Here is a 15,338-nt window from a genome sequence, read left to right as displayed (position 1 = left end):
AACAAGCAAGAGTAGCATGAAACACTGTCTTTAAATAACTTTTCTCTTTTACTACAGGAATTCTACATGACTAATTTTCATAAGAAGAAAAATATCAACATCAACATACATCATTCCTGAAAAGGAATTGTACACCAAGATGATAGAATAAAAGTCAAATACAACCAGTAAGCTAATTTTTAAACCAATATTTCAATATTATAGCTAAAAAATTAAATATTAACACCTGTAAACCAAATTAAAACTTAGGGATCTAAGATAGATTTGGAATTTTCTAGATTGCTAAAATTGTTACAGTTAACTCCCTGTTAACACAAGAGTTACGTTCCTGTAGAGGTCGTGTTAACAGAAATCGTGTTAACGGAACATAATTTCTCCATAAAAAATACTGGTAATAGGGGGTGTTACGTTCTTGGACATTGGGAAAGTCTGTCTATTTTGGGATTTTCTTACTCTACTTATATTCATTTTATAGTAGAATAAGTTATTACCCATGTACATTTACACTATTACGCATCTCTCTCTCTCTCTCTCTCTCTCTCTCTCTCTCTCTCTCTCTCTCTCTCTCTCTCTCTCTCTCTCTCTCTCTCTATTTTTTTTCTTTTAATCTCATGATTATTTATTTACAATGAATTTTATATTAAATACATTTTTGAGTTAAAAAACACAATAAACAAAACTATTGTATATACGAACGCACATTGCTATGACGTACGCATATCAAACACATTAGAGATTTATTTTTCTTTCATTTCAGTAAATAAACAACAGATCGTAACATATTTTTCTTTTTAGTCTAATGATTTATTTATGCAAAATCAATATTATATCAATAAGTATATATTGTATTTAAGTTAAAAATCCCAATGAACTGTACTGTGTGGTATGTACAAACGCACAATGCTACTACGTATGCATATCAAACAGATTAGCAATTTATTTTTCTTTCATTTCGGTAAATAGATAACAGAACGTAACATTTTTCCTTTTATCTAATGATTATTTATTTACAATTAATTTTATATCAATACGTACATATTCAAGCGATTTATTTTTCATTAATTTCCGTAATTAAATAAAAGATTATAACAATTTTCCTTTTACGATAATAACGGTTTATTTACAATTAATTCTATATCCAGAAGTACATGTTCAAGTTTAAAACACAATGAGCAGTACTTTCTGGTATATCCGAACGCACAATGCTACTCCGTATGCGTATCAAACACATTGATTTATTTTTCTTTCATTTCGGTAATTAAATAAAAGATCGTAACATATTTTTCCTTTTAGTCTAATTACTATTTATTTACAATTAATTTTATATCAGAAGTATATATTAAAGGGAAGGTGGTGCAAGGTTGAATGTCATGTTGAATGGAGAGTTACTTGAGGAGGTGGATCAGTTTAAGTACTTGGGGTCTGTTGTTGCAGCAAATGGTGGAGTGGAAGCAGATGTACGTCAGAGAGTGAATGAAGGCTGCAAAGTGTTGGGGGCAGTTAAGGGAGTAGTAAAAAATAGAGGGTTGGGCATGAATGTAAAGAGAGTTCTATATGAGAAAGTGATTGTACCAACTGTGATGTATGGAACGGAGTTGTGGGGAATGAAAGTGATGGAGAGACAGAAATTGAATGTGTTTGAGATGAAGTGTCTAAGGAGTATGGCTGGTGTATCTCGAGTAGATAGGGTTAGGAACGAAGTGGTGAGGGTGAGAACGGGTGTAAGAAATGAGTTAGCAGCTAGAGTGGATATGAATGTGTTGAGGTGGTTTGGCCATGTTGAGAGAATGGAAAATGGCTGTCTGCTAAAGAAGGTGATGAATGCAAGAGTTGATGGGAGAAGTACGAGAGGAAGGCCAAGGTTTGGGTGGATGGATGGAGTGAAGGAAGCTCTGGGTAATAGGAGGATAGATGTGAGCGAGGCAAGAGAGAGTGCTAGAAATAGGAATGAATGGCGAGCGATTGTGACGCAGTTCCGGTAGGCCCTGTTGCTGCCTCCGATGCCTTAGATGACCGCGGAGGTAGCAGCAGTAGGGGATACAGCATTATGAAGCTTCATCTGTGGTGGATAATGTAGGAGGGTGGGCTGTGACACCCTAGCAGTACCAGCTGAACTTGGTTGAGTCCCTTGTTAGGCTGGGAGGAACGTAGAGAGTAGAGGTCCCCTTTTTGTTTTTGTTTCTTTATTGATGTCGGCTACCCCCCAAAATTGGGGGAAATGCCTTGGTATATGTATGTGATGTATGTATTTATCAAAGTTAAAAAAAAACAATGAACAGTACTGTACTTTCTTGTATTTTTGGACGCACATTGCTACTACGCTTATCAAACACATTAGTGATTTATTTTTCTTTCATTTCAATAAATAACAGATCATAACGTATTTTTTTTCTTTTGATGTCATGCTTATTTATTTACATTTAATTTTATATGGTTTTCATTCATTTCGCTTAAAGCTATTATCATTAGTTATGTGAATACATTTTCTCTCTCTCTCTCTCTCTCTCTCTCTCTCTCTCTCTCTCTCTCTCTCTCTCTCTCTCTCTCTCTCTCTCTCTCTCACAGAGGTACTGTACCTTACTATACAAACATAGAACAGATTTAACATAACTCTTTGTTTCTTAAGAAAATATCAGATAAATACTACACGCAATATAAACTTTTAATTTGCTTAAATCTATGTTCGATTGTAAGCAGGGAATAAGACGTCATTCGATTTAGTCAGCTGATCTGTAGGTTTAGCTGACAACATAACGTATATGAACTGAAAGATGTCTAAAATAATCCTGGTTTTCTATGCTATCTGAACTTCGTTTAATAATTTTTTTACTTTTCTATTAACAATTCAAGATGTATTTCAACAACAGCAATTACAGATTATTTGTATTTTGGTTTTGTTGTCAGCTGTTTTCAAGGTTCCGACGGTATCATGATTATATTCACATATAGTTAAGAGAGTATTGTTGATATAATTTTGCTCCCTATCATGTAATCCTTGAAAAAAGAACACTGTTCAACGAACTCTCGACCAATTTCTTATTAAAATGCGTATCAAACAACAAAAGACGAATCAGCTGTTGACACTGATGATTCACAGCCTTCTATATAGGCCTATGCGGTGTGAACAAAGATATTGAATATGAATATTGGTATATGTAACAATTAAGTTTATTTTATATTATTGCAATATAACTTTTATAACAATTTCCTATTCAACCCTACAAAATCTTTCTATTTTATACTATCATAGAGCAAACCCCATTCACAAATAAAGAGCCACGATGTACTGTAAACATGCTAAATTGTAAACATCTACATTTGCAAGAAAAATTAGATTATTTTTTTCTTATTAACCTCTCTCTCTCTTGCTCTCCCTCTTAGGCGGGAAATTCAACTCTCGTAACATCACATTTCGTGTTAACAGAATACATCTCAATAAATTTGAACTCGTGTAACTTTAAAATCAGGTTAACAGAACTTGTGTCAACGGGGAGTTAACTGTACTTGTATAGGGGAACCATTTGGATTTAACTTATACTTTTATTGAAACATGATATTTTAATTATAAAATAAATTTTTGAATATACTTACCCGGTGAATATATATAGCTGCAACTCTGTTGCTCGACAGACAAAAAAACAGTAAAAACTCGCCAGCGATCGCTATACAGGTTGCGGGTGTGCCCACCAGCGCCAACTGTCGGCCAGATACCATACTCGATGTAAACAAAGACTCAATTTCTTCTCATCCCACTGCGTCTCTATTGGGGAGGAAGGGAGGGTCATTTAATTTATATATTCACCGGGTAAGTATATTCAAAAATTTATTTTATAATTAAAATATCATTTTTAAATATTTAACTTAGCCGGTGAATATATATAGCTGATTCACACCCAGGGTGGTGGGTAGAGACCAGTTAAATATGTTTACATCGTATAAACTAAGAGTTTTTATTTCATTTTGGAAGTTATCAATATAACAAAAACAAAATAAATAGGTACCCGGTAAGGAAGTCGACTTAGACGATTACTCTGCCTTGTAAGTACGTCTTCCTTACGGAGCCTCGCGATCCTCTTAGGATGCTGACAGACCCCTAGGAGCTGAAGTATCAAGGGCTGCAACCCATACAACAGGACCTCATCAAACCCCTAATCTGGGCGCTCTCAAGAAATGACTTTGACCACCCGCCAAATCAACCAGGATGCGAAAGGCTTCTAAGCCTTCCGGACAACCCATAAAAAACAACATTAAAAACCTTTCAAGAGACAGATTAAAAGGATATGGAATTAGGGAATTGTAGTGGTTGAGCCCTCACCCACTACTGCACTCGCTGCTACGAATGGTCCCAGGGTGTAGCAGTTCTCGTAAAGAGACTGGACATCTTTCAAGTAAAATGACGCGAACACTGACTTGCTTCTCCAATAGGTTGCGTCCATTATACTTTGCAGAGATCTATTTTGCTTAAAGGCCACGGAAGTTGCTACAGCTCTAACTTCGTGCGTCTTAACCTTAAGCAAAGCTCGGTCTTCCTCACTCAGATGTGAATGAGCTTCTCGTATTAACAATCTGATAAAGTATGACAAAGCATTCTTTGACATAGGCAAGGATGGTTTCTTAACTGAACACCATAAAGCTTCAGATTGGCCTCGTAAAGGTTTAGTACGATCTAAATAGAACTTAAGAGCTCTAACAGGGCATAAGACTCTTTCTAGTTCATTGCCTACGATCTCCGATAAGCTGGGAATATCGAAAGATTTAGGCCAAGGCCGAGAAGGTAGCTCATTTTTGGCTAGAAAACCAAGTTGCAGAGAACAAGTAGCTTTTTCCGACGAAAATCCGATGTTCTTGCTGAAGGCATGAATCTCACTGACTCTTTTAGCCGAGGCTAAGCATACCAGGAAAAGAGTCTTTAAGGTGAGATCTTTCAGGGAGGCTGACTGTAAAGGCTCAAACCTGTCTGACATGAGGAATCTTAGTACCACGTCTAAATTCCACCCAGGAGTAGCCAAACGACGCTCCTTAGTGGTCTCAAAAGACTTAAGGAGGTCTTGCAGATCTTTATTGTTGGAAAGATCTAAGCCTCTATGCCAGAAGACCGATGCCAACATGCTTCTGTAGCCCTTGATAGTGGGAGCTGAAAGGGATCGTCCTTTTCTCAGGTATAAGAGAAAATCAGCTATTTGGGCTACAGAGGTACTGGTCGAGGATACAGAAACTGACTTGCACCAGTCTCGGAAGACTTCCCACTTCGATTGGTAGACTCTAATGGTAGACGCTCTCCTTGCTCTAGCAATCGCACTGGCTGCCTCCTTCGAAAAGCCTCTAGCTCTCGAGAGTCTTTCGATAGTCTGAAGGCAGTCAGACGAAGAGCGTGGAGGCTTTGGTGTACCTTCTTTACGTGTGGCTGACGTAGAAGGTCTACTCTTAGAGGCAGACTTCTGGGAACGTCTACTAACCATCGAAGTACCTCGGTGAACCATTCTCTCGCGGGCCAGAGGGGAGCAACTAACGTCAACCTTGTCCCTTCGTGAGAGGTGAACTTCTGCAGTACCTTGTTGACAATCTTGAACGGTGGGAATGCGTAGAGATCCAGATGTGACCAATCTAGGAGGAAGGCATCTATATGTATTGCTGCTGGGTCCGGGACTGGAGAGCAATAGATTGGAAGCCTCTTGGTCAGCGAGGTTGCAAAGAGATCTATGGTTGGTTGACCCCAAGTGGCCCAAAGTCTCTTGCACACATCCTTGTGGAGGGTCCATTCGGTTGGAATTACTTGCCCTTTCCGACTGAGACAATCTGCTATGACGTTCAAGTCGCCCTGGATGAACCTCGTTACTAGGGAGATGTCTCGACCTTTTGACCAGATGAGCAGGTCCCTTGCGATCTCGTACAACGTCAGTGAGTGGGTACCTCCTTGTTTGGAGATGTACGCCAAGGCCGTGGTGTTGTCCGAGTTTACTTCCACCACTTTGCCTCGAAGGAGATACTCGAAGCTTTTCAAGGCCAGATGAACTGCCAACAGCTCCTTGCTGTTGATATGCATGCTCCTCTGACTCGAGTTCCACAGACCTGAGCATTCCCGACCGTCCAGCGTCGCGCCCCAGCCCAAGTCCGATGCGTCCGAGAAGAGAACGTGGTTGGGTATCTAAACAGCCAGGGGAAGACCCTCTCTTAGGTTGATATTGTCCTTCCACCAAGTCAGACAAGACTTTATCTTTCCGGAAATCGGGATCGAGACCGCCTCTAGCGTCTTGTCCTTTTTCCAGTGGAAAGCCAGATGGAATTGAAGAGGACGGAGGTGTAGTCTTCCTAGTGATACAAATTGCTCCAGGGATGACAGCGTCCCTACCAGACTCATCCACAGCCTGACTGAGCAGCGTTCTTTCTTCAGCATCTTCTGGATGGAAAACAGAGCTTGATCTATTCTGGGGGCCGACGGAAAAGCCCGAAAAGCTTGACTGTGAATCTCCATCCCTAAATACAGAATAGTTTGGGATGGGACCAGCTGCGACTTTTCCAAATTGACTAGGAGTCCCAATTCCTTGGTCAGATCTAGAGTCCACTTGAGATCCTTCAGACAGCGACGACTGGAAGAGGCTCTGAGAAGCCAGTCGTCCAAATAAAGGGAGGCTCGGATGTCCGATAAGTGGAGGAATTTGGCCACATTCCTCATCAGCCTCGTAAATACGAGAGGAGCTGTGCTTCGGCCAAAGCACAGGGCCCGAAACTGGTAAACCACATCTTCGAAGACGAATCTCAGAAAAGGTTGGGAGTCTGAGTGAATGGGGATGTGGAAGTAGGCGTCCCTTAGGTCTAGCGAGACCATCCAGTCTTCCTTTCTGACCGCTGCTAAGACTGACTTTGTGGTCTCCATGGAAAACTTCGTCTTTGTGACAAGACATTCAGAGCACTGACGTCTAGCACCGGTCTCCACCCTCCTGTCTTCTTTGATACTAGGAAGAGACGGTTGTAAAACCCCGGTGATTGAAGGTCCGAGACTTTGACCACCGCTCCCTTCTCTAGCAAAAGAGATACTTCCAGTTTCAGGGCTTGTCTCTTTTCTACCTCTCTGTACCTGGGAGAGAGATCGATGGGGGACGTCGCTAGAGGGGGTTTGCGTACAAAAGGGATCTTGTACCCCTCTCTGAGTAACTTCACAGATTGTTGATCTGCGCCTCTCTTCTCCCAGGCTTGCCAGAAGTTCTTGAGTCTGGCTCCTACTGCTGTCTGAAGTTGCGGGCAGTCAGACTCTGCCCTTAGAGGAATTGGATCCTTTCCTCTTCCCTCGCTTCCCTTCGGCACCAGCACCTCCTCTGCTGGAGGCTCTGCCACGAAAGGGCGGAATAAAGCGAGACGCTGGAGTGTCTAACCTCGGTCTAGCAGACAATGTAGGCAAAGGGGGAGCTTTGCGAGCCGAGGACGCAACTAGATCGTGGGTGTCCTTCTGAACTAAAGATAAGGCAATTTCCTTTACCAAGACTTCAGGAAACAGGCACTTGGAAAGGGGAGCAAAGAGTAGCTCGGATCTTTGGCATGGCGTCACTCCAGCAGACAGGAAAGAACATAGAGACTCTCGCTTCTTCAGGACTCCGGACGTGAATGAGGCGGCTAGCTCGTTGGACCCATCACGGACGGCCTTGTCCATGCAGGACAGAATGAGCAAGGAAACATCCTTATCTGCAGAAGAGATTTTCCTGCTCAGGGCTCCTAGGCACCAGTCTAGGAAGTTAAAGACTTCGAAAGCCGTAAAAATACATTTAAGAAGGTGGTCCAGGTTCGATGGTGACCAACAAATCTTCGAGCGTCTCATGGCAAGGCGGCGGGGAGAGTCTACAAGACTTGAGAAGTCGCCCTGGGCAGAGGCAGGAACTCCCAAGCCGAGAACTTCTCCCGTGGCATACCAGACGCTCGATCTAGACGAGAGTTTAGATGGGGGAAAGGCAAATGCTGTCTTTCCTAAACTCTTCTTAGTCTCTAACCAATCTCCCAACAGCCGCAAAGCTCTCTTGGATGAGCGAGAGAGAACGAGTCTAGTAAAGGCAGGTGTGGTAGCAGGCACGCCTAACACAAACTCTGACGGCGGCGAACGAGGAGCCACAGAAACAAAGTGGTCAGGGAACAACTCCTTAAATACAGCCATGACTTTTCTAAAGTCCAATGATGGTTGAGTTGCCTTAGGTTCGTCAAGTTCTGAAGGTTGATCCTCTTGTGGTTCAGCAAAGTCCTCATCTGATAGTTCCTCATCCGAAAACTGATGAGGAAACGGCAACGGAGTGGGCAACGTTTGGCTCGCTGAGTCCGGTCGCACTGGTGCATGCGTGACGGATCCGGACGCAACGTCATGGAACTGCTGCACAGTCTGTGAACTGTCAACAACCATTGGTGCGCGAGGACGCACAGCGCCCACCCGAGACTGTTTAGACCGTCTGGGTTGTGCAGTCAACACCATACCGGGTTGCGGAGGTTGACGCACCGCGTCAAAACAAGTCACCTCTGATGGTTGTTGAACGTCCTGAACGTCAACAACCACCTCCGTGCGTCGCCTAACGTCAACGTGCGGCTGGCAAGCCACACTGGGTCGCATCGGTGGGGGTACAACCTCAACCGGTAGACGCGAGAAAGTTACCTCAGCGTCAACAGGACGCACAACAGACCGCTTGGATGGTTGTTGGCCAGAAGGTTTAGCAGCAACCTTCTCCGCATTGAAGTCCTCCATCAAGGACGCAAGCTTGGACTGCATGTCCTGCAGTAACACCCATTTAGGGTCTACGGCAGCAGGTGCGGCAACAGACGGGGTGAGCGACTGAGGCGGTACCACTTTGCCTCTCTTAGGCGGCGAGCAGTCATCAGATGACGGCAACGAGTCCGAACTGACCCAGTGGCTACAAAGGTCGTGAGACCTTGGTCCAAAGTTTCTTACGAGAAACACCTTCGGACGACGAGGTAAAAACGGGCTCTCTCGTCTTACGTTGGTAGGGGCGATCTTGGGGAGATACGCCTGATACCATAGAGGGAACGTCTGTTCGCTGATCAAGGCCTCTCGAACCCATGAGTCGTACGACATTGCTTCTCCCCTGGGCTTGGGAGCTTGCAAGAGGTCCCGGACTAGGAAGACGACAGGCACGAACAGACGAACCCTCGGTCGCAACACTGTTCACAACACTTTTCGTAACACTAGGCACTTTGACACTTTCCGCCGTGGCACTTTGGCACTTGAGTTCCTTCACGTCCGCCATGAGTTGATTCCGGTCACTTGCTAAAGCCTCAACTCTCTCCCCCAAGGCATGAATAGCACGCATCATGTCTTGCATAGACGGTTCCTGAGTGCTAGGAGGGGGGTTAGGAACAACCACTACAGGGGAAGGATTAGGTTGAGGGGCATGAGGAGAGGAAAAATCTACCGACCTAGAAGAACTTCTCCTTATCCTATCTCTCTCTAGTCTGCGTGTATACTTCTCAAATTCGATAAAATCGAATTCTGAAAGGCCCACGCATTCCTCACACCGATCTTCCAATTGACAGGTTTTACCCCGACAATTGGAACAAACAGTGTGAGGGTCGAGAGAAGCCTTTGGAAGACGCCTATGACAGTCCCTAGCATTGCATTTTCTAAACTTGGGAACTTGTGAAAGGTCAGCCATTTTGAATTGGTCAAGGGAAAATTCCAAAAAACGATCTAAGTCATCAACAATGAATCCGATACAAAAAAGAGTTCAAGGATTTATTTGAAGAAAAACCCTGTACTGCGAAAGCTCATAACCAAATTAAAGTACTTCACCAAATATGATGGGAAAAACTCCAGGTTTCAACAGCGAGTAAAGTACGTCTTGTCGACACGTCGACAGAGAAGAAATTGAGTCTTTGTTTACATCGAGTATGGTATCTGGCCGACAGTTGGCGCTGGTGGGCACACCCGCAACCTGCATAGCGATCGCTGGCGAGTTTTTACTGTTTTTTTTGTCTGTCGAGCAACAGAGTTGCAGCTATATATATTCACCGGCTAAGTTAAATATTTAAAAATTGTATTTTCAAACACCAGTACTATACTATAGTATGTTGATCACTTTCTTTATAATGTACAGTACTAGTACGACCACTGAAGTGAATAAAATACACACATTCTTTTGATCTGTTTCACTGCTTACAATGTTACAACCACATACAGTAGATATACAACAACATAGTTTGGGCAATTATCATTAACTGACATATAATGAAACAAATTATAAGATAATCATTTTTCAAATTTAAGAAATACCTTTGGAAATAAATAACCAATATAAAACCCTTTAATGAGAAGTAAAACTTCTTTCCAATTTTAGTTTTAAGACCTTAATTTTGAAAAACAACCTAAAGATGCATGTACCATTCAGAGGCTTTTGGAAATAACCAAATTTTAATAAAACTTATTTATTTATACATCTGATGTTTGTAATGCTTCTCTGGAAGCTCAGTTTATCAACACTAAGCATAACATTTAAAAGTTTTTAATTTTTTTCATCTTCCAAAATACATGGTCCTAGTATATATAAATCACTCTGCCAGTTATTGGCAAGAAGCAAAGCTGTGATGTACCAGAAACTCTGTTCTTTGTCTCAAAGTAGAGACTATTCCCTATCCTCTTGATACCACAAGTCAGTGGTAAAAAGGGTGGGCATCTACATGAATATCTAGGAGTATAGAAATACTACAAATTCTATATAATTTGTATTTTTCCTAGATAACAAACTTTGTCATTTATATGGGGTAACTACTAACCCTGTTTTCTATGACCAGCCAATAAAAAATTTGGTTGATTATATCATGCTCCTAGCAGGGTAAACACAGCCCATGTTTAAGTAGCAAGCGTACACTGACTCAAAACTTACCTGGTCAAAGACTTGCGAGGCCTCTGAGGCGGGACCTTTGGTAAATGACTCAGGTTTGTAGAGCTAAGAAAATTCAAATTATATTAAACTTGTTGTTTATTTCTATGAAGATACAAACTTCTAAGTCATTTATTTATATGGGGAGTCTTCTTCAGGGGGGAGGAAGTCTCCGTGAAGTTATGAGGTATACCCATCCCCTCTGGAAAATCTAATTACTTCAAGTAATAGCAAGAGATCAACGTAAATCGTTAGAGAACAGTATAGCTGGCTCGTAAAGAGGCAAGGCCAAACTTCCGATTCTTGTCAGGAGTGAAGTCTCTGTGAAGTGAGAGTTATACCCTTCTCTGATACAATTACTATAAGTAATAGTAAGAGATCAAAGAGAAATGCCAGAGAACAGAGTAGCCAGCTCATAAAGAGGCAAGGCTGCTTGTTCAAATCTAAAAAGGGAATCTTCACCAGGGGTGAGGAGGTATGAAACATCAAGTGTTACATAACAAAAAGCCATTTTCAGTATACTACTGTATAATCAAATACTAAAGAAATTAGCCACACTTGCTTGCATTAGGGTGAAAAACCCATAGCAGGCTTCAAGTCCAATCAAGATCATTATAGTATCTGCCTTAGAGTTTCTCCTAATAAATAATGTAGAGAATAATTAGGCCCGAGGCTAGAACTGGCATGTGTTCTGTGAGAGCTGACAGTTGGGTTATTTATTGTGCTGTCACACTATCGAGAGGTTGTCCAGAGTCTTGAAAGTGCCACCTTTAAGGTAAATGTTCATAGATGGGTTTCCCTTCCATCCATCCACCAGTTTAAAAACAAGGAAAATGGCCTAGTGAGGAAAGGAAATATTTTAACCACAAGAGAAGTAATTAACAGCTACAATAAAATATTTTAAGAGCAATAACAATATTCTAATATTGTTACTTTTCTTAAAATAAATCGTTCATATATTAACTATAAAAACTTTAAAAAGCAAGAGGAAGAGAAATAAGATAGAATAGTGCGCCTGAGTGTAGCCTCAAGCAAAAGAACTCTATCCCCCTGACAGTGAAAGACCATGGTACAGAGGCTATGGCACTATCCAAGACCAGAGAACAATAGTTTGATTTTGGAGTGCCCTCTTAGAAGAGCTGCTTACCATAGCAAAAAAGTCTCTTCTACCCTTACCAAGAGGAAAGTAGCCACTGAACAATTGCAGTATTTAACCCGTTGAGTGAAGAAGCTATGAGGGTCATCGAAAGATTGACCGATGTTCTGGTCTTGTTGAGTACTCTTCTCAGCTGTTGTCCCACTGTTGTTGGTATGCATCTTGCCACAGAGCCTTGGGGCCTGGGACTGGGGAGCAGTACAACGGCCGCCTGAAGTTCAGGGCTGTTACAAACACATCCACAGCCGGAGAACCCCACAAATTCAGGACTTTGTTGGGTACTAAATGATCCAAAGACCCTTTAGAACCCACTATCTGCAATGCTCTGCTCAGATTGTCGGCAAACACATTCCTCGTGCAGGGAATGAAGCGAGCTGATAGTAAGACCGAGTGGACTTCCGCCCATCTCGGTATCTCTACTGCTAGATGGGATAGAGGCTGCAAAAAAGTACCTCCTTACTTTTTTATGTAAGCTACTACCGTGGTGTTGTCGCTCATCACCACCACAGAGTGACCTGCCAGGAACTGGTGGAACTCTTGAAGGGCAAGATATATGGCCTTCATCTCTAGGAGATTTATGTGAAGGTACCTTTCGGACTCTAACCAAAGGTCTGAGGTCATATGGCCCAGCACGTGGGCCACCACCCTTCTTTTGATGTGTCTGAAAACAGCATCAAATCGGGAGGAAGGAACGAGAAGATAAGACTCCCTTCAGCAGATTCTTGTCTGCCAGCCACCCCCTGAGGTCCGTCCTTTCCTCTGGTTTCATGGGGGTCAGTGTCCAGGGAATCGAAGGCCTGATTCCAACTGGACTTCAGGTACCACTGAAGAGATCGAATCCTGAGGCAGCTGTTGTGAATTAGATGGTGTCTAATATCATGCCCAGTTATACCAATCTTTCAGTGGGAAGCATCCCCAGATCTTGGCAAAGACTCAAGTTTGTCTTAGTGCTGAAGAAGGGTTGCAACCAAGTCTGCAAGGATCAGCTGGTTGTCCAGGTAACAACGGAAATGGATGCCGAGCCTGTGAGCCCAGGATGAGACTAGGGCAAACACTCTAGTGAAGACCTAAGGTGCTGTGGAAAGGCTGAAGCACAGCACCTTGACCTGGTATATTTTGTTGTCAATGTTGAATCTTAGATACTTCCTTGAAGACGGATGGACTGGGATCTGGAAGTATGCCTCCTTTAGATCCAGTGCACACATGAAGTCCTGTGGCCTCATTGCTAGCTGACCGTGTCTGCTGTCTCCATGCTGAACGAAGTCTGTTCAACAAGCTTGTTCAGCGCCGAGAGGTCAATGACTAGTCTCCAGCCTCCAGATGCCTTTTTCACAAGAAAAGAGTCGACTGAAGAAGTCTGGGGACCCGTCAAGGACCGCATCCCTTCGCTTCAAGATGGTATTGCCCAACAGGTTTACTACCTGGTGGGCCAGAAACTCAAAGGTGCGGGTGCCGGAGAGAAGGAATGTCTCCATAACCTTCCTGGGATTTTCCTTAGAGAAATATTCGGTCTGTACCAGGATTTCCAATGATCCCATCCAGAGGAAGCCACGAAGTCGCCTGCATGGCGTACTTCGCAACATTCTCTTGGTTCATGACCTCCGATACCAAGAACGTGACCTGTTGCGAAGAGAGCCTTTCTATAGACTCCCTTGGTCAGTTCTTCAAGGGAGTGATGGAGAGATACAGTCGAGCAAGGTTCGTCCAGAATCTCATAATACCTCCTCTGGTGGACACCCGAAGGTGCGAGGAATTTGGTGGAAGAATTTGAGCGGTAAGATGCAGAGTAATCAAAAAGTGTGAGGTGATCTTACGTACAGCACCCTTCAACCTCCGTGACAAGGGCAAGGCTGCACTGGAATTTGGAGGCTTCTAGATGCCTAACACACAGTCTAGGACTGTCTCTTTGTCTTCTTGAGGAGCTGTCTCTGGGACTGGTAACCTGTCAAGGACCCTCATAATGGTCAGAACCTGCCAAAAGGCATGATCTAACTCCCTCTGGTCTTCGTCTGAAGCTAGGCTGGCAGCAAGATCATCATCCACCTCCCAGGTCTCACCAAGGGGTGGGTCGCAGTCATCTACAGGCAGGCTGACTCAGCTCCTGAACCCCCTATGTGGGTCTCTGAGTCCTTGAAGAGGACTTTGGCGCTGTCTTGGAATCCTACAATTCCAATTTCGGGGGAAACAGGGTTTCCAAGACCGAAGGTCTCGATGTAACGACCTTCTTAGCCGGAAGAGAACCGAGACCCTCTAGAGGATCTACGGGAGACATGGAGTTCTCTTTGTGGAGTTTTTCCGCCCGGTGACGGAAGGGGAGAGTCCGAAACTGACTCTTTCCTCTGAGAGCCTCTCGGTTCAGTGGCTGAAACATTGGTAGGTAGAGGGGATGCTGGGTTTACCGGAGAAACCTCTGATTGTGGAGCCCTGACCGGACTCAGCTTAACTCTCGATGATGGATGTTCGTCAGGAGTTCCTCTCTTCCACTTCAGGGGGAGAAGCAGTCGTGGTCTGTCGTCTTGGGTCGGTCGAAACTGAGGACGTCCCAGAGAAATTCCAGATTACGCAGGTGGCGCAAGGAGCAAAGGGACGAAGGCATGGGTCACAGCCCTAACCAAGGCGCTGAACCCTGGCTGCTTGCTCATAGAAGCACTATCCGATAATTCCCTTGAAGGAATTGAGGTCGAAGAGTCCTTACGAGTCTTCATCCCTGACGACGAAGTCTTCGGCACCGATGACGATGGTTCCTGCCCAAGTGCTAGAAGTTTTGGGATTCTATACCCCCTGAAATTTGCCTTCTTCCTCTTTCCGCAGTGATGCATCTGAAAAGAGGGGAATGGGGCGACGGTGAATGGTCTGTAACAATATCGCCTTTCTTTGTAGCTACAACCACTGCTTTCGGTGGCTGTAGCTGGCAATCCTCGCTTGGATAAGGATGAACACTCACCTTCGCAATCGTATGTTGGATAAGTAACGGCTGTTGATACATTGGGGAACGCAGAGGAATCTCCGATCGCTGATGTGAAGCCTGGTGATAAAGCGATGGCTGTCAAGTAGGAAGTTGTCCAAGCGTTGACAAGCAATGCCACAAAATCGCGGGGTCAATCGCTATTAATGGATGAGAGGATGGGCAGTGGGTTGACGACTCACGAAGAGGCAATTACGCAACGCTGGACGGGAAGGATGACAGTGGGACGATGACTCGCGTTGAGGTGATTCACTCACCGATGGGCGTTTGCCTTTGGATGGTCCGGAAACATTCCGGCTTGTTGAGTGGTGAGTGTGCGATTCACGAGAGGGTAAAGCCTTACTCGACGTCT

Source organism: Palaemon carinicauda, chromosome 38 (genome assembly GCF_036898095.1).
Source record: "Palaemon carinicauda isolate YSFRI2023 chromosome 38, ASM3689809v2, whole genome shotgun sequence".
NCBI lineage: Eukaryota > Metazoa > Arthropoda > Malacostraca > Decapoda > Palaemonidae > Palaemon > Palaemon carinicauda.
Note: the sequence above shows the minus strand (reverse complement) of the source record.